We start from the raw sequence: 20,756 nt of genomic DNA, 5'->3' as shown, positions 1-20,756 counted from the left end.
TATGGCCCTGCAGGTAGTGCGTTAGAATTGTACCTGCTGTCCCTATTGCATGATCGTAAAATGCGACTAAATTTAGGATCTTATCTTTTCTCTTCTTCCTTACTGACTTTATGTTTCCTAATGCCTCTCTTGGCACCGCCTCACTTTTGGCCTTGAGTTGAGCGTTCGCCCTTGTGAGAAAGGCTCTGGGTTCTGTCCCCTGGCCAAGACACACCAAAATCTATAAAAGTGGTAATTTCTGCTCCTGCTTAGCGCTCAGCAAAAAGGGAGTGGGACGACTGGATCGACCGTTGTCAATATAATGTGACCGGTTAGGGTGTGTTACTTGGTGTCTTCGGCGGAATGCTTCAGTGATATAGCATTATAAAAAGGGCAACAGTTCCACTATACAAGAAGACACAACACGAACATACCGCAGTCTCCCAAAACACGTACCTCGCGCTTCGTACGCGCTGCATACTGCATGCAAGGGAGGCCGTCCTTACATGACCCTGGATGTTGATAGGAAGTATAAATGAAAAACAAGTTTTTCCTAATGATATATGATTGACAGTATAAATCTTTCGTGGCACACAGATTGTAAATTCGATAACTATGAAGTTTAGTGCAGAAAAGTATACACAGCAAAAAATAACTGACTTCGATTAATCCTTTTCCACTCTGCTCATTGACCTTTAGATGATGCAAGCTGCTGTACACTGTTTATTGAGAAAAAACAACAACATGCATTTGGCTGTCTAACTGGTAAATAAAATAATAAGTGTTTGAGAATATATTCACAGATCACAAATCACAGATGAAGTAAGGAACAGTAGTAAAGCCATTAATCATTGGTGCTTCAGTCTTAAACTATCGTACATAGGAAAAGCCAATTGTGGAGACTGCTATTTATTATTATATCTTTTTTTTTGTGTTACCAGGGAGAGAAATTACATAGACATTGCTGTTGTTTAATCATTTTAATTTATTGTAACTGAAATAAAATTCTGTTGAATATTGGGATAGGAAGCGATGTAACTTGCAATTACAGCACTATGCCCCCAAAATATGTTTAATACATGTATAAGTTATACCTTGAATAAAGGTCAAGGTTATTTATTTAAAAAAAAATGGTAGTTCATTATATAATATATATTAGCAGTTAACATGAAGGTTTTTGAAGTTTTAGCCTATCCTCTTGACCCCTTTTAGCCCCACCCCTCAGGTCCCTGGGGGTCAGTCATGGAAAATTTGTCAATAGGATTCAATGGCCATCTCATACTGATAATTCTGACCACATTTGACTCATTTTCTATTACAAATGACCAAATAATTCTCAAAAAAGTGTTTTTCCTATAAATTATAGTAAACTTGACCCCCTCCTTAGGGGGAAATGTGAATCCATCTATGAAGAGTATTTGATTCAACTATTTCTGGAATTTTAGAAGAAGATTGTTGAAGTTTCAGCCTAATTGATCCCTTTTGGCCCCTACCCTCATGTCCTTAGGGGACCATATAATTAACAATTTTGATTGACCTTTGGCCATGAATTTGGGTCAGTGGTTCTGGAGAAGATGACGAAGATGTAAATTGTTCACACGAAGCACACCGCATGACACACGACGACGCACAAAAGGCGATTAGATTAGGTCACTGGAGACTTCATCTCAGGTGACCTCAAAACTGAGTCCTGCATAGACTTCCTTTCAAGATTACACAGAAAGTGACACCCAACTTCAAACCAACACATATGTACAGTAAACCACATTATACAATTCCTTTGATGTACGTTAAATGATCTAATTACAAATGTACCTGTGTCTTCTGTTGCCTGCAGTTTAAACGATTGCCAGGTGTAATATAGCCAAGACTCTTCCCACAAACACACGTGTTTCTATTCAATGTCGGAACAAACAATGCGGTTTTATTGACAGCTGGCAATAAGTTAATTATGAAATAGTTTAGGGGTAGATATTATGTCAGTGATAGTAACCCCCGGCGTATGCTTCCTGTATACTACTCTTGATGATAAGATACAATTTTAATTTCTATGCACGCAGGTGGCAGGCACTAAACTGTACTAAACTAATACTGTCAGTATGCAATAAATCTACGTTGATACTGTATATACATTTGATATTATTTTGCCTTCTTTTTTTTAAATGTATGGTAATTATTAAATATTGATGTCTTTTACAACTAGTCATTATTGTTCACATGTATACTTATAGTATTTTATAAAAGGCTAAAACTTGATTTCATAAGGTACACGTATCACCATCAATATGTTTTGCCAGTTAATGTGTCTTATGAGACAGCTATGTTTGAATAATATGAATGTAAAAAGGGATACATATCATAAAAAGTGTGTCATACCTCATCTTCAGAATATGCAGTGTCGGTGCTGCTTATTTACATCCTGGTTTAGAGAAAACGTTTTGATAGTTTTCTCACAAGCTCCTTAGTGTGTCTCAAGGTCAAAATCATAGACCTGCGGTATTTTCTGAAAATTCTGCTAAATATATGTATTTCACTACTTCCGACCATTGTTGTTGACAAAACTTCAGTACTTAATTAGCATACAAAATATTGCATTTCAGCTCCTCCCAGTCTAAAAGGAAATATGTAATGAAACAGCCGACTACCATAAGTGTGTTCTAGTTGGACACGTAAACGGTTTGTATCTTCAATGTTATCAGAGGTGAAACGCATTGCCGGTAACTTCAGATTATCTTATTTACCAATCAGTACTGTACAGTGTGTCATTATACAAGCTTTCGCATCAGAAAATGAAGGAAACATTGAAACTAGATTTATTTATCTATAAATACGTCATCAGCCGGTAGTGATAATTTTAATCCGTTTACCATCTTTTTTTTTTATCTGACAGCTATTTTAGGGTTTGCGCTGCACCTATAAAGAAACATAAGAGAGTAAACGAAAACTTTAGAAGAATCCTAATCCATAGGGGATCGTTTTTGAGGTTTAGGTATAAAATCTATGTCAAACAGATAGTTTGCATAAATAAACATTTTTTATATCATTTCATATCATTAATATCAGACGAAATAACGATATCATTATTTAGTGAAGTTTTATTTTGTGTAACGTTCTATTTACCGATAGAGGCATGTATAGAAGGCATCAACTGAAAGCTTTGGAACTAAAGTGAGGTGGTATAAGGAAGAAGGTATACGAACAGATTTCCACACTGTGTAAGTGTCATCTGCAGCTTGGGTCACCTAAAGTTGTTGACCTCTCTATTTTCGTTAACTGTGGCCTTGGTTGTTTTTGTAGATACTTCTGATGCATTGTTACGTGGCCTGGAGAAACAAACACAATCGCCGTCTCAATGGTAAAAGAAATTATGGATTTTTTGTTGGTCACCTTTCAGGCAAATGTGAAGGAACAGAGGGAACATGTCTTACATTCTATCTGTATGAGGTAGAGAATGCGACATGTGTGTGGGCATTACGTTACATATGGGGATAATAAACTCGGTATTTCGAAAAGAAGAAACTCAGAAAATTGATATTTTGAAATGTCGGTATCAACGTGACTCTGATATTGTTAAATAAACACGGTACTGTAGAAAAATAATAGCAACATGGATTTTCACATAATTAAACATGAATGTAATTGATTGTTCACTTTTTAAGTTATATATATGTATGTTTAGATGTATGTGGAATAATGATTTGGAATAATGGAAGTCTATTAATACGTTAGTGGTTTTATATGTCAAAATTAATGAGTTTTACATTTATGTGTATCATTAGTGTTACAGATTGGCATATGGTTTATCCCACCATACCGATTCATTTACATAGTATACGTATTTAATTTCGTAGGATATTCTAATACATTACAAGATTATAAAATGAAAATTGTGAAAACCTGCCCTCCGTTCAATACTTCCCTTGGGTACATGTTCACAAATTATTTCTTATATGACTTGTATAAATAATAATAAATATCTTACAAAACAAATCACATTACAATAGGAAAAAAAGTAATAAGGCAAGATCATACATTAAGGCCCGCTAGAAATCTCATGAAAAGATTAAGGTGGGTGGACCACGCGTTCCAGATGTGTGAGCGTTACTTCGCGTGTCAAAAGAAAAGGTCACAGGAAGTCCAAAAATCGCAACAAGAAAACTAAAAGATTATCGCAAGGCACCAAAATAAGCTCTCATACAATGTATTCAACAAAAGACACGACTCGAAAGTATAATTCGAAAATGAAACAGAATATTTGGAGCGTAATTATTAATTTTAAACGATTGTCTCAAAACAATTTATTATATTAAGTTTTATATCATGCATATAATCAGTCTTAAGAGCAAATGGAAATAAATTCCCAACACTTAAACAAATTCATTTGTTTATGGCAAAGATACTTTATCTCCAAGAGGGGTCAAGGCCTTAAGCTTGTTCATCGCATCTATGGGTACCTTCCCTCTAATCATATTTAGCAACACAGATTCCGGTATAGAATATTAACAACTAATCCTGAGTGATATCAGCCACTTACCAACGTATCGTCGCTAGGTCAATAAACAATAATTAACATCATCCATCCCTGTGTTCCTTATAGCACTTCCGGTATGTCCGTAGACAACCTCCTTCCCCCGATATCCCGCCGATACATCATCCGTTCTATTTCCTTTACTAGTATCTGGATATATGGTGAAGTATTCGTTATGTGTATATAAGATAACACACGCTTTAATCCTTCGATGGTATTAACAGTAGCACCAAATCTGTAGTACTAAAACTCGAGATAGTAATTTCCATAGTTATATGCACGAGTAGTAATGTGTAATCCTATAGTCAGTATGAGAAATAGTACTGGTATCTGTAATCTCCTTTACGAAACACTGAGAGAGAAAAACTTCATAGAGAGTAAAACCAGCAATCTACCATATCGCAATAAAAAAATACAACAGATGCATGATAACGGGCGGGCTAATTTTACAAGACGTGGAGGCTTAAAATAGGATATGGATTGACTACAACAAAAAACACCTATTGACGTCCTGGATTAATCTAGGCCAAAATCGTATGCTAAGTTCTAAAGAGAACAGCCAACTAAATAATTTTACATAGACCACAGTGTTAAACTTTGTTAAAGTTTTGTACTGTATGATTAAAACAAATGAATATTAGTTAGCTATTGTGTTTTATAATTAAAGTCTTAGTTCTCATATAACACTACATAGAAAAAAAAATTGGCTCCTTCTGGTCAAACTCCAACCAGGGTTGCTATGTTGAAATCAGGCGCATTTTGCACTAAAAATCCTGAAATTCTAATTTTTTTACCTATTCATTATCAAAATTGATATTTTGCACCTAAATCTAAATATGAATTTCCAAATTCATGTCATGGTTATCTAGGAATAATTGCCTCTCAGAAAACATTTTTACTTTTGAAATTCATAATTAGCCAGCCAATCAGCGGCCGGGTTAAAATTCTATCCTGGGCTCAAATCTGTATACACAAGGGCCATTTCGAAGTTCTTTTTTATTTAGTTGGTTGTTCCCCATAGACTTTACATTCTGATATCGCCAAAAGCATGATGTCACCACAGTATGATGTCTTTCAATATTTAAATTTTTTGCCTTTCTTGTGTCTCTAAATGTCTTATGTCTTCACCGTTCTTCTGATGTATTTACGGTTTTGTTGTCTGTAAAGTTTCTGTTGTATTTACGGTTTTATTGTCTTTAAAGTTTCTGATGTATTTACTGTTTGATGTCTGTAAAGTATTAATGTATTTACAGTTTGATGTCTGTAAAGCTTCTGATGTATTTACAGTTTGATATCTGTAAAGTTTTGATGTATTTACGGTTTGATGTCTGTAAAGTTTTGATATATTAACAATTTGATGTCTGTAAAGTTTTGATGTATTTACAGTTTGATGTCTGTAAAGGTTGATGTATTAACGGTTTGATGTCTGTAAAGTTTTGATGTATTTACAGTTTGATGTCTGTAAAGTTTCTGTTGTATTTACGGTTTTATTGTCTTTAAAGTTTCTGATGTATTTACTGTTTGATGTCTGTAAAGTATTAATGTATTTACAGTTTGATGTCTGTAAAGCTTCTGATGTATTTACAGTTTGATATCTGTAAAGTTTTGATGTATTTACGGTTTGATGTCTGTAAAGTTTTGATATATTAACAATTTGATGTCTGTAAAGTTTTGATGTATTTACAGTTTGATGTCTGTAAAGTTTTGATGTATTAACGGTTTGATGTCTGTAAAGTTTTGATGTATTTACAGTTTGATGTCTGTAAAGTTTCTGATGTATTTACAGTTTGATGTCTGTAAAGTTTCTAATGTATTTACAGTTTGATGTATTTAAAGATTTGATGTATTAACGGTTTGATGTCTGTTAAGTTTCTGATGTATTTACAGTTTATTGTCTGTAAAGTTTCTGATGTATTTACAGTTTGATGTCTTTACAGTTTAATGTCTCCAGTGTTTAATGATTCTTAAGTTGTAATGTCTTCAAGTATTCAAGCATTTCTAAACGTATGATCTCCTCATCGGTCTGTTTGTATAATTCTGATGTGTGAGTAGTTCTGATGTTTTTAAAATGAGATTGTCTATATATTTTCAATATCTCTCGTTATTACAGAGCACTAGTACCTACAGGGTTATGGTTTCTCCACACATCGCCTTACTCCACCATCTTCCCATGTTTGTGCGTCATAAATCGTGTGCATATGTCATCTGTTTTATTGTAGCCATAATATTTCTATAATCATGATATCGATAATCTTAACAGTTTCCATCTGACGACATATTTCATTTTAGTGTCCCAACAATTTTCATAAATTACAGTAGTTTATTTTACCATCATCATACTTCTATGTGGTATAGGACGGTTCCTACCAGCCGACAAGGACAAAGGGTTCAATTACCCGATCGAAGATATAATAGGTTCCCTGCTTGACCTTGTTGGTTTTCTCGGAGTTTTGGATTTTCCTAACATTTAAGTCAAGTCGAGGAGAGGAGCATATGTCTAACCGCTGTAAAACAAAGAAATCAAAGGACTGAATCATCACTTTGTTTCATCCATCGTAGAGCTGACCATCATTTATTTACAATACCTCCATCTTAATGTATCTAAATACACTAGCATAGAGCATTGATGTCATTATCTGATCCTTTTTTTAGGAATATAAGCGAAATTCTAATTCAAAAATCATCACATTGTTTCATCCATCGTAGAGCTGACCATCATTTATTTACAATACCTTCATCTTAATGTATCTAAATACACTCGCATAGAGCATTGATGTTATTATCTGATCCCATTTTTTAGGAATATAAGCGAAATTCTACCTACTGCAATCAATATATTATTCGTTGTATTTGCATTTTCATCGTAGATGAATATCCAAAGATAATGACTACATAGTTATAAATGTGTATCTAGTTTCAGCCGATATCTGAACTGCATGCTAACTGGTAAATAAATACAGTACAACAGAACCAGCTCTGTTAGTATAGTCTCTATATAAATATTTTTAAAAAAAACCTGCATTTCGATGTTTGGCCTATTTCAATTAGTACCTGAGTTTTTCGTGACCAGTCTTCTATATTCTACTGTAATTGGTGACCATGTCATGGTCAATAGTTGATATTGTGGATTTAGTCACGATGTAAACCCATTAGACGGCTCAGTGCACTCTACACTCTATCTATCTATCTAATAAGAAGGCCGCGGTATATGTATATGTGGAAGCTATTTGAATATTTAGGAAACAGTCATGAGATAACGTTTCCAGTAAATCACGTCATCGATATATCAATGCCAGCACACCCCCAGACAAATGACACGTACTCGAATAATGTCTAAATGTTAAAGTTGGCCTGCTTTGTCGTTAAAAATGATGAATTAGAACTAATCTGTAGGCCTTAGATTTGTCAGATTCGCTCCTTACCATTCCTGGGTTAGGACCCCTATACATTACATTTTGATAGTTAGAGTAAAATTCAGTGCATTTTCTGTATGTATGCTTATTAAGTTTTCAATAAAGATGGTAATCAAGTTAATGTTAAAATAACATTATTGAGAGTTTTCGCAAAACATATCATATCTCATAACAGTGCCCACATTCAATGCATTGAAGAGTAAAATTATGTAGAGTATAAACATTGAAAACTCGATCGTGGAACAATGAATTCCAAGGTCAAAGGTAGTACATCTTCCTATAAACAATATAAACGTTATTTTGGTGGTGTAAAGATTTCGATTGATAGCTAACATGATGAAAGTTTGTTTTAAGGTCAAAATGAGGTGATGTCGAAAAAGATAGTATTGGGAAAGCTATGTAAAGGAAAATGGTATCCAAAGCTACATTCGCTTGTTTTGGGCATGTAAGGAGTTTGCAGATACAGTACTTACACATAACCTTCCAGACAAAATAGTGACACCATACCTGCAGACACAAAAAACAGTGATAAAGCATTCTTTTATACAGAACACAACGGAAACTATCCATATATAGAATTAATGGAAAAGGGAAGGATTGTAAGGATGTCTCGACGATGTGTCAGTCATAGGTTTACCATTAGTCTGTCAAGCTGTCAGTTTCCATCCTTCTACTCCTGATAAAGCTTATAGTTTTCCTGGTGCAGTTTTTATTTTCTTATGTTGTCATACCTATTGATTTTTACAGACTGTTGAAAGCGAATCAATATTTATGGAAATATCATATTTTGAAATTGAAAGCACTGTAACCAATAGCTTCCTATAACAAAGATGACGTTTACAAATCAAGTAATTGATAATATAAAAACAAATCTGATATTGTTGTGAGTTTGATATTTGTCTATTAATGGTAGGGATACATATATATAAACATGTACTATGTTGCTAAGCTTTATTCAAATCCATTAAAGAACTAATAATCGGCTGTTCCAATGTTTGTGGCACAGTTGAACTTAGTGACCACTTCTGTACAAAGACCAACTGCTTGTGTTAAGACCACTTTCCTATAGTTCCAAATCACCAATTTCCAAAAAATTGAACTTGTGTATGAAGACAACTTGGCTATAGAAATAACTTTTTTTCTTGTATCCGTTAGCTTATAGGTGATCTTTATAGACAAGTTTGACTGTATTTTGCAATTATTCGGTTTATCTTGGCATTAATAAAGAAGTCTGTGCAACAAACATATTTCTATCTGCATTATATTACCGTCAAAGAAAAAATAACTTACTGTTACAGTATCAAAAGACCTTTCCAAACATTTTCATTATAGCGTTAAACATCAGAGTCATTATAAAAATATCTATGTATTTGTGCTGGAGATTTGAATTTGGTTCGCACTTATATATAAGAATCGTGCATGTCAGATGTACATCCGCTTCTTTTTAAAATAAATACCAAGGTCAGTTAATTATTTGATACATTTGTGCGTTTCATTTTCCAACTTTAGCTCCCCTTTTTCTTACGGTTAAGCGACTGGATATTCTGTCTGTAAAGATACGCTATAAAAAGCTTTAGTTCGCTTGGTGTAACGTGCTATAAGACAGGTAGGGTTATCTGAGGACATGCCAGATTAATGTGGTGGAGGGAAGTCGGAGTACCCGGTGAAAAATCATCGACCATAATTCAGTACATGTACTCCTCATTGGCAATCAGAGGTGATTTATAGGTCTGATGATAAATAGGTCTGTAAATCTGATCTTAACCACATCGCCATCTTATAGTCTTCCAAGAAAATGTCGTGGCATGATAATACATTAGAACATTAAGCTACGTCAAAAAATCAAGAGATATTTGTTAAATTTACATTGAAGATCAGAATATTTTTTTATGAAGATAGGGATTCTCCAGAAACCAGATAAGATTTTAATTGAGGTAACTTGTTATCCTACATGATGCATTCTATCATCCTAAATAGTGTTGTACTAGATGATGCTTAATCAGTCTGATTATTGATTTAAGTATTTCATAAATCAATTGTCTGGCGATTAATCAAGGTTATTGTAGATAAAGAAATTATATAAATATTCTATGAAATACTGAAATATAATCTGAATTAAACATGTCCCCAATTCAAGCAGTCCCTCAATATATTGTCAAAAGATGGTAAGAAAAGTTGGTTCATTTCTCGACCGTATGTTTACTGGCTTTTACTATCCATCACAGTCAAAATGAAACCAAGTACAACCGATCATAAGTAAGAACATGTACGATAATTGGACGTCATCCGTCCCCAACTGATGATGGATAGTAATTCTTAACCATTTATACAACACTGTTTTTCCACATTGCATTGCGCACGTCTGAGCCCACTTTAGATAATGTAAATGTCAAACAAAAACACAAGTAACCATTTAATGGTCAGCCATGCTGTCAGAACAGCCGACGGCCATCCTAGAGGAGTAAGGATTTCTGTCTTCAGTAATCTACTGCAGTAATCTATTGCCATAGTGATTTATAAAATGTCAAACTTTCTACATCACTCTCTCGGAAATAATACTCACTAATCGGTTATAAATCAGAAGGATGTGTTGGCAAGAGACTTGCTGAAATGATCACGGTCTCACATAATTGTCTAGAGACTCAGGGCATATTAAAGTTACTGTATTTCGAAGTGTGACGTACTGAATAAAACGCTATCCAATCGATACACAAAGACTATTGTACACTTGTCACATTAAGATAAAAACAGTTTCATTAAAGAAACGAAAAACATAATCTGTTTACAATGGATAACAATGCACAGTGACCATATGTCAAGGTGTTCTTCATGTTCCAATAGCCTTCCATCTCAATATTGCTAGTGAATTCATAAGATGGACACTTAATTGCAGTCATTTAACGATATATCCGACTTCCATGCAACGAAATGCCACATACGATTTTAAATGATGGTGACAAATAAACGTGTTACATACAATGTGGTAAAACCATAAACAAGTTTTTCACTGTGTTTATATTTTACTATGTTTCTTTAATATCTCAGTATCAAGTTGTTGTTTTTTAATGAAAAACAGTATTTTATCATTTGTTTTGTGGATAACCATGTTGGTTGTCAATACAATTCAGAACATTTTTTGTTCATTTCTTGATATGACATCGATGTTATTAAATTGTTTTTTAAGATCCTATCAGTGCCTACAGCTATGCGAGATACAGATCACAGATACTACACATTGAAAGTAAAATAAACAATACAATATCTGACGTAGGTGAACTTACTCAACCGTCAAATAAGTGCACTTTAAATAGATATAATCTCGACACATATAAAATGGGGAAAAATCAGTACATTAATTGATGAGTTTTAACCTGAGCTGTCTACCGTGCAGTGCTTACATTAATTTGGTTTATTGGTAACAGCTTGTAGCAGATTGGGTCTTGTTAAAAAAAAACTCAATTTTTCGCCATGGTGACATATAAATATGAAAATTGTAGATAAAGGGTCATCAGATGGTCAGATCATACCTTACACAAAAACATTCTGCATGTGATGCATGGTTATTGATTTATTTGACTAGCTCATTATATTTAACGGTGACCAAATTTGAAATGTGAAATCAATATCATACCGTTACATGATATATGAAAATTAAAACAAGCCATTCAACAATACCCATGATGTATTTATTTTCAGCGATTGGATTATCCTCTCACCACTTAGCAGGCCACAAGAAACGCGTAGTCGACAAACCGGATATCGGACTAGAGTTTCCGCAACACAAACACACGATCGTTAGTAATATTGGTGGTGATGACTACGGATGCTAATTAGTTATGGCGGGACAACATTTATCACTGACAGAGGTCGGTCACTTACTTATCTACCAGGGCGGAAATGTATACGTACAACATACTCAAGATGTAGGGTTATTGCGCTATACAAATATCGGTTTCTCACAAATTCACCAAATCATATCTTTTATTTTCACTGTATTTGTCAAAACTCTTTTTTTTACATGGTTGTTATTTAAGCATATCAACGACAATTTTATCAAAAATATGGAACAGCCATTTTGACGGTGATCAGCTGACGTTACCATGTCAACATTAGTGACGCCATAATGGTCACATTTTGGGTGTCAAAAATACCCCATAAACTTCAATTGTCTTCTTGGTCAGTTATAGTAGAAGTGTCAAGTGAATGTAAATATTCACCATATTTCTATGGAGTTTCCATTGAAATAGACAACATGCACCAATCATCAATTAAAGCCTAAGCATCATGTACAAGACGTAGGAGAAAGACATACAATCGTAACCTTGTTTTATAGTACATGAACATATATGTCTTTTGTATACTAGTACTTCTATTCGTTCTATGAAACCACCACGAGTGCTATACTTTATTGTTGGTGTTCTCTTAAAGTGAGGTTCTACATAGATGAATTAATATCTTTTGAGTTGTATGCGATTGAATCTTAGATCGGTATAATGAATATGACTGAAGACAACCTTTAACCGACGTTTACAATATGGAGTGAAACACGTTAAGATTTCTTGGCTTCAAATGTTCAAGATTATAAAATTGATAGAAGCACAGACATTCTTAAACAGATTTATAACAATTATAACCATTTGCATAAACATATTTCAATATTATTATTTCAGCATTATTATCAATATCTTTTGGGTTTATGAAGTCAAAGACAAACTGGAAGGACATTCTTCATAGACGCGAAGCTGGTCATACAATGACAAACGTTCATACATTTATATCATGAAAAACTATTGATATAAATGTAAGAACGAACTTACTGTAAAATGTCGCCATACTTAGAGATGTTAAAGTACAAACAATTTTTTTATTGAGACTTTATTGAAGTCATACCTTTTTATACTAGTGTGACCCTTTGTAAAAAAAAAATTCATATGTAGATGGAGAATATAATAATAATATAATAAACCATTGCGTAATGAAAAAGTCTATAAACAGCCATACCAACTTGGACAACAGCTCGTGATTTATTAACAGATTAAAAAGGGTATTTCGTGGGCGTTTTGAATACTATATGGTGATTGAAATGGAATTATATAAACACAATGTAAACAGCCACTGACCAACTGTCCATGGATCCCGTAATAAACGGCTCTATATACAGCTAGATACATATACACAGGTACAGTATGGGGAAGTGGTCAAGGTGTGTCGTGATTGGTGTGTAGGTGATGTTTGGATTACAGTCGGAGATATACTGATGTGTAAAATAACAACAAGTACGCGCGAACCTGTGGTAGAAAATGGGAGTACCTAATCAAGTCCGCCATCAACCGCGCTACCAAAAATTAATCAACGCGGCTGTCAACTACGGTCCCAAAAATTAAAATAATTAGGGTTTGGATAAATATTTAATTATAAACATATCAGACAGGTCCTAGTATTAGTTAGCATCTGTATGGCACTAAAGGCGGGTTTAAATGTAAATAAAATCGGATGTATATTTAGCCTGTCTTTCTCTTCCATTAAAACTTTACAAATGTCATGTTTTATGAAAGTAATTTACTTCTCACATTCTACTTAGGCCAATGGGTAATTGATGCAGCTGCATGATATAAAATTTTTGTCGATTGGTTATAACATTTACAATGATTGTTATCAAACAGTGTAATTTCACATTACTAAAAAACAATTTTTGAAAAAATTTCTAAAAACATTACGAAATTAATTGAAACACAGACTTTCTTAAACGTAATGCAATATCTTTCGATTATTCGCACAGCTTGACTTTAATGTTATTCTATCGAGTTTATGCCGTTTTAAACACGGCAACCAGAAATGAACGTATTATTTGACTGTTATTGAATCATAACTAGACACACCAATTGCATTAACGTTTTGCCTGCGATTTGATGAAACAAAAAAAAAGTCTTCGACACTTACTACCGCATCCATGAGAATCAATTGACCGATCGCCAGGTGTTACATAACCAAGCCGAATTCGCGCAACCGTTCGTGTTCCTATTCAGTCTCGGAGCAAACATCGTAGCTTACACTATACAAAATGCAAAGTCACGTCCAGTTTGATTGACAGCTTGCGATCCGTCAATTATCTGCAAGCTCATATCTTATCAAGTGTGTAATATTACAGAGTAGAGTAACCTCCCCTGTGGGCAGGTATTTATTGTAACGTCATTATTTTGTGAAAGGAATTCTCTGGAAAATATGATGTTACGTATACATTCGCAAACGGATATCAATAACAATACGTATTAACAAGGGCAGATAACGCTGTAATGTGCAAACACAGAATAGTAGATTGCAATGAGATAGTAAATATATAAACATGCTTACAATGGTTCCATTTTGCTTACCTCATGATCATACCTTTACGATTTAACCAGTTAAGAGCAGCAATCAAAAGGCACAATGAATGTCGGCTTCAAGAACATGCTTAAATAGTGATGACACTTTCAAAGTTTAATTATATCCTACGGGAAATACCTAGTTCTCGTAATGATAGATTTCGTAATTAAGTTTCTCGTCATGATGACTATGCATTTTTACTCAAGATCTCAAGTTGTTCTAGTCAATATCCTGTGTAGGTATTCGTATGGAAAGTGATTGAGTGATATTAGTGCTATGTCCTTAGTCGTCCACTTGGAGTCAAATGAGCAGATGACATTTTGTTTTAATTCCGTTTATCAAGCTCGAAACTGATGTAAACCCCTTTACTGTACAAAATATTCTTCATGTCTTTATTATTTTCATCAAAAGTCTCGAATAGATAAATTCGCGATCAAGTGCTCTTACTGACAATCGTACAATCAGATAATATACGGTAACATACATATTAACTTACTGACAATCGTACAATCAGATATACGTTAACATAAATATTAACTTACTGACAATCGTACAATCAGATATACGGTAACATAAATATTAACATACTGACAATCGTACAATCAGATATACGTAAACATAAATATTAACTTACTGACAATCATACAATCAGATATACGTAAACATAAATATTAACTTACTGACAATCGTACAATCAGATATACGGTAACATACATATTGACTTACTGACAATCGTACAATCAGATATACGGTAACATACATATTAACTTACTGACAATCATACAATCAGATATACGTAAACACATAAATATTAACTTACTGACAATCGTACAATCAGATATACGGAAACATACATATTGACTTACTGACAATCGTACAATCAGATATACGGTAACATACATATTAACTTACTGACAATCATACAATCAGATATACGTAAACATAAATATTAACTTACTGACAATCGTACAATCAGATATACGGTAACATACATATTAATTACTGACAATCGTACAATCAGATATACGGTAACATAAATATTAACTTACTAACAATCGTACAATCAGATATACGGTAACATAAATTAACTTACTAACAATCGTACAATCAGATATACGGTAACATAAATATTGACTTACTAACAATCGTACAATCAGATATACGGTAACATACATATTAACTTACTGACAATCACACAACAAGATATACGGTAACATACATATTAACTTACTGACAATCATACAATCAGATATACGTAAACATAAATATTAACTTACTGACAATCGTACAATCAGATATACGGTAACATACATATTAACTTACTGACAATCGTACAATCAGATATACGGTAACATAAATATTAACTTACTAACAATCGTACAATCAGATATACGGTAACATAAATATTAACTTACTAACAATCGTACAATCAGATATACGGTAACATAAATATTGACTTACTAACAATCGTACAATCAGATATACGGTAACATACATATTAACTTACTGACAATCACACAATCAGATATACGGTAACATAAATATTGACTTACTAACAATCGTACAATCAGATATACGGTAACATACATATTAACTTACTGACAATCATACAATTAGATATCAGTTAACATAAATGGTCGCTGAACATTCAGCTCTCTCGCGAAATAACGCGAATCTTTTGTATTTCGCAAAGATATGAAAAAAATAATCAAAAATGAAAATACATTTTTTGTCTTCTTAAAATGGCAGTTTTAACTTGTATTTTCACCATTACTATCAAAGCAAATTAAAGACTTAAATTACCAAATAACAGGATACCGTGTACTTCAGAAGATGTCGAGTTCATGCTGAAATTCACAGATATGTGGAAATGCATCTAGTTATATTGATGTGGATAAAGTCAACTTTTCATCGGTGGCACTACATTTATATCAGGATCAGTGCAAAAAGGTGAACAAAATATTATAACGTAGAACTTCGCTCCACTAAAATGTCAACCAATAACCTCAAGGGACTGGCAAATTCGAAACGTTTTCATTATGCAACAGTGTTATCGGCGAGGAAAAAGTTTATATCAAAGTGTAGCATATCTTTGGATCAAATTAAATTAGATTTTGATATATCCCCGGTCCATTGCAGCTTTTTACCAATCCTCTCATCGTGTCGATATCATGCTTGATGCTCACCAGATGATAAACAAACAAACAAACAAACAAAGAAACAGATGCGGTAAACAAACGTATATTTGTGGCCACATATAATTTGTCACAGTTAATAGATACGTGTACCTATCCTAGTGTCAATAGATTTCTTGACGTAATTAAGGGGTCTTGATTACAATTAGTAAAACGCATACATTTATGTATTTTTTAAGATTTTACGGTTCGATTTACATATATCTGATAGTATAAACAGTTTCAAAAGAATAAGAGGAGAGCATTGATAGATATATAATCTAATGACTGTAGACAATACTGTGGTTTTCTAGTGACTAATATATTTGCACATTTAGACAGGGGACAGAAAGTTTTAATGTCTCTTATATGTTTCTGATAGTATAGAGAACTACGGAGTGCAATTTGTCCATGTCAATATCTGTATCATGTGACGTAAATATACGATTAGCAAGTTGATAAAATGAAACCGATAATCTTGATTGTGAATATTTCTATTCAAGATGACGTTTCTCACACATAGTCTTTGTGTGAGTCATGTTAGGCAATGATTTTGATTGAGATAATTCGGCTATTGAAAGCCAATACTAAAGACAAATATAACTTTTTCATTTAAAACCTCCCTGAACCTTATTTCATGATCAAGACACATATATAATGTAATTACCATCATCTTGTTAACATGTACTTGTTTTCTAAAAAGTTGTTTATAATCAGCTAAGGACTTTTGAGGAGGACCATCTTTTAGGAAATCACCATGTACATGTGTTCAGTATAAAAAAGCAGTGTCATCAATGCTTTTTTTATCAGATATTTTAATTGGAAAAATTAAAACGCATTTATGCAATTTTAAAACGTCGTGATAATCAGAAGTACTATTGCGATTTACTAAATGCAAAAGATGCAAATGACTTTTTTCACATTTGGGGATTTCTACCGGAGTACTCTTATACAATGTGAGGATGATTCACCATCTGTTTTGTTAAGTCATGCTAATATCATATTAAGTAATATACAGAACAAAACTATTGAATGAAAGTTACATGAGCCATTGAGTGCTGAATGTGTACGCGTTGTCAGTATTCATCAATTTTATAAGTTTGTTGTGTGTGTAGGACAATACATGTAAAATTCTAGAATTGGCCAGGTTTGTTTTTGCCAGGGGAAGATAACCAAGACTGCAACTTGTGTGACAGTTTTGTGGCGTGGAATTCACTACAAGATGGTAGCACCACCAGAAAATTTAGCATGATGGTCGATTTTTAAATTTTTAAATTTAGAGTTGTATGAGATGACATTCAAAATCAGCGTTATAAGACCATAATTGAGACTCTATTTAACATGAAAAGCAATAAACTTTAACATTGTCGTCTATGGAAATCGGATTGTTTTGCTGTATACAGTATTTGTTTCAAACGGGCTTATGAACATCAGAAATTATGCTTATGCTTCAGAAAATGAGTCGCAATATATAGTCACATCGATAAAGATTTTTTTTATTATATTGAGTATTTCAAATGTGCGATATACTTATCGTTCTAATTAATGAGAGAAAAGCCATCTTTGTTGGTACCGAAGGAGCCATACACAATAAAATATAAACGACTGAACATAAAAAAAAAATATTATAGATTTAAAACCAATCTGATTAAAAATACAGATTTAAAAAAAAACTATATCAAATACTTTCATACATGGATATATTTGGTTCAAATTAGGCGAATGTTACATATAATATAGGTAAGATGATGGTTTTATAAAGTAAGTAATTGTCATCGACGTCGGTGTGAACGGAAAAAGCCAATTCCATCCAAATGCCAGATCCATTTGTTTTCCGTCTATAAGTCTATGTCTCCATAAGAGGTAACAAAAAGGCATGATTTTGTTTCCTTTAGAGAAGGCTTGGAATCTATGGTAGATGTTAAAATAATCGGATTAGGAAAGGGTTTTATTAGGATTGGTAAGGCCATTTATTTGTGATAACAGGTACATGTTTTGGGATTAAAGGAGAGTCATTAATGTACAAATAAGTGCTGACCGTATTTAGTAACGCGAGGAACAATATATTTAAGCATTGAACGTCTTTCATTTGGCATACATAGCCAATATGAATGTCAACTGGATAGAGGCAAACTTCATGAAGCGCTAGCTTCATGTTGGGTTTGCCTCTGTCCTGTTATAATTTTGATAATTACTTACATAATATATAATAATAATAATAAAATTACTGTTAGAGGTATCTTCATGATTCCAACTGTTCCGAAATCAGAATGATTTTTTTAGTGTTCCAGCAAAATTAATGTATTTTATTTTTCTTACTTTTTGAGAAAATCAACTTTTTATGTCGATGAAAAAAATCCACTTGGAAGGTCTTTATCACTACGGTGTTGATTCCGGTTGAAAACAAGCGTTCTGACGCCCTTCGAATTTGCGAATTCAAACTCAACAAAAGTAGCGGAGTAATATCAATAAACCAGATATTTTCAACACTAAATATCGAGATTAATCAGGCATAGAACTCGATACCAGGTAATAAGAATTTCCTTTAACAGTTGCGATATGAAAATATTGCGATGTGAGTAAATAAATGATTAATTTCTTTATTCTGATTACCATTTCTAAATTTGACGATTTGATCCCGAACATTCCAATGACGTCACTTTTTAGTCCTCTATGAGCCCGGGTGATTCGACCTTGCAAGCTGACGTTTTGAAGGATTGAATAAGCACTCATTTGCGGTATTATGGTGGCAATTTGCACTCATATACAGCTTAACATAGTTTAAAATAATAGTGTTACTTTATCTTGGAACATTTCATTATTTAAACGTCACTTTGACAAAAAGAAACAGTAGGCCTACGTAGGCTACAATGTAAATCTTACAGCGTTTGTGGATACAAGGCTTCGTTTAGTAGATGAATTTCATGAAATATTGCACAAAAAAACATCATTAACATGCTTCTGACACATATAATTAATGAGTTGAATTGAATATGTTTGACATTGTGTGTAAAAAATCTATTTTGGTCTTTCGCCGTCGAAAACCGATGAAACCGCGGTACCACTGGGTTGCGAGCAGCTATCGTGATTTTTTCGTGTTTATTTTTTCTTATTCATTAAAAAAGCGATCTTTGACTATCTCTGAGTCCAAAAGGTTTCGGCTATAGCATTCATTTTTTTATATTTGAGTTGAATGCATCAAATCGGATCTGTTCTCGACATCGACTGTGCATTGTATAACATTAGGCCTACTATGTACCTGTACCTGCAGTTATCGTGATTTTTTCATGCAACTTAGTAGAATTTTACGATGCATACGCAGTAGAAAGATATAATCTAAAAAAGATTGTATTGTACAATTTCTCAATGCATAATATAACTTTGATATTCCATGGTATAAAATAAAAACTGTCGTTTTCTCCGTATCAACGTAACACGAGCGTGTGCTTCGTCTCGGCGAAATCTAGCTCATTCCTCTCAGGGGGTGTCTTCAACGACGTTCGAGCATATCAGAAAAAATCAATAAAATAACAAAGATTATCGTATACCAGGTATATTAAAGAACAACAAAAAACTTTGTGATTTGTTATCAATGTGTTATTATCCTTTTTTCACTTTTCTTCATGCTGAAACAACAGCTACATGCACATTACATTAACATTTTTTTTATTTTTCCTATAAGGAAATACTCTATCATACAACAATGTTATCTGCTTCTTATAAAAAAAATCACTGTATATAAAAAAGCAGAAATCTGGTTTAGTGTTAACGTGCAGATCTTCTGATCTTTCGATTCTCCACCGGCGGCAATTTTTTTTCAATTTTTTTTTTTAATATATCATGCAAACATGCCTATTCAAACTATTCACAATATCTGGCGAGGGCTACATGTACATGTAGCTCTATTACTACAGAATAAATAATTATATATCTGAGGATTTACATCGGATATATACATGGTCAGTATCTTACAGTAGCTAGGCCAAGGACGTGTCCTTGAATAGGCCTGTTAGTTTTATTTTGGTGTTGACACGGAAAGACGAGATGACTCCTGTCTCATGGACATTAAAACAAATCATTTATTTCATCTAGGCAAATAATAATTTGAAAATTCCATATACCGCCTGCAAGGAGACGTCCTAGGCCTATCTCTACCCACAATACACTTGATCGTGGTCTTATACATATGTATTATGTAACTTTTCATCGATAATTTGATCCAGATATATCTGTCTTCGACAGTTGTATTTAGAATTATGAATATGTGGAAGGAACGTATGTACAAGATAAAAACAACCC

General features: G+C 33.3%; 1 protein-coding gene across 3 annotated transcripts in view; it reads right to left on the bottom strand.

The window, feature by feature from the left end:
* The window catches only part of LOC138325825 (prostaglandin E2 receptor EP4 subtype-like), a 69,113-nt gene that overhangs the window by 37,855 nt on the left and 10,502 nt on the right, over positions 1-20,756 (bottom strand). Inside the window, exon 1 of one of the 3 annotated variants that reach the window (XM_069271756.1) lies at positions 14,292-14,353. The exons of 1 other annotated variant lie outside the window; for it this stretch is intronic. The gene's annotated coding sequence lies outside the window, so the exon portion shown is untranslated. Of the gene's footprint in view, positions 1-4,513; positions 4,778-14,291; positions 14,354-20,756 lie in introns of those variants that run through there. One more of the 3 variants, XM_069271759.1, reaches the window with a different exon arrangement.

This window comes from Argopecten irradians, chromosome 6, assembly GCF_041381155.1.
Source record: "Argopecten irradians isolate NY chromosome 6, Ai_NY, whole genome shotgun sequence".
NCBI classification, from domain to species: Eukaryota; Metazoa; Mollusca; class Bivalvia; order Pectinida; family Pectinidae; genus Argopecten; species Argopecten irradians.
This window is presented reverse-complemented; position numbering and strand designations above follow the sequence as displayed.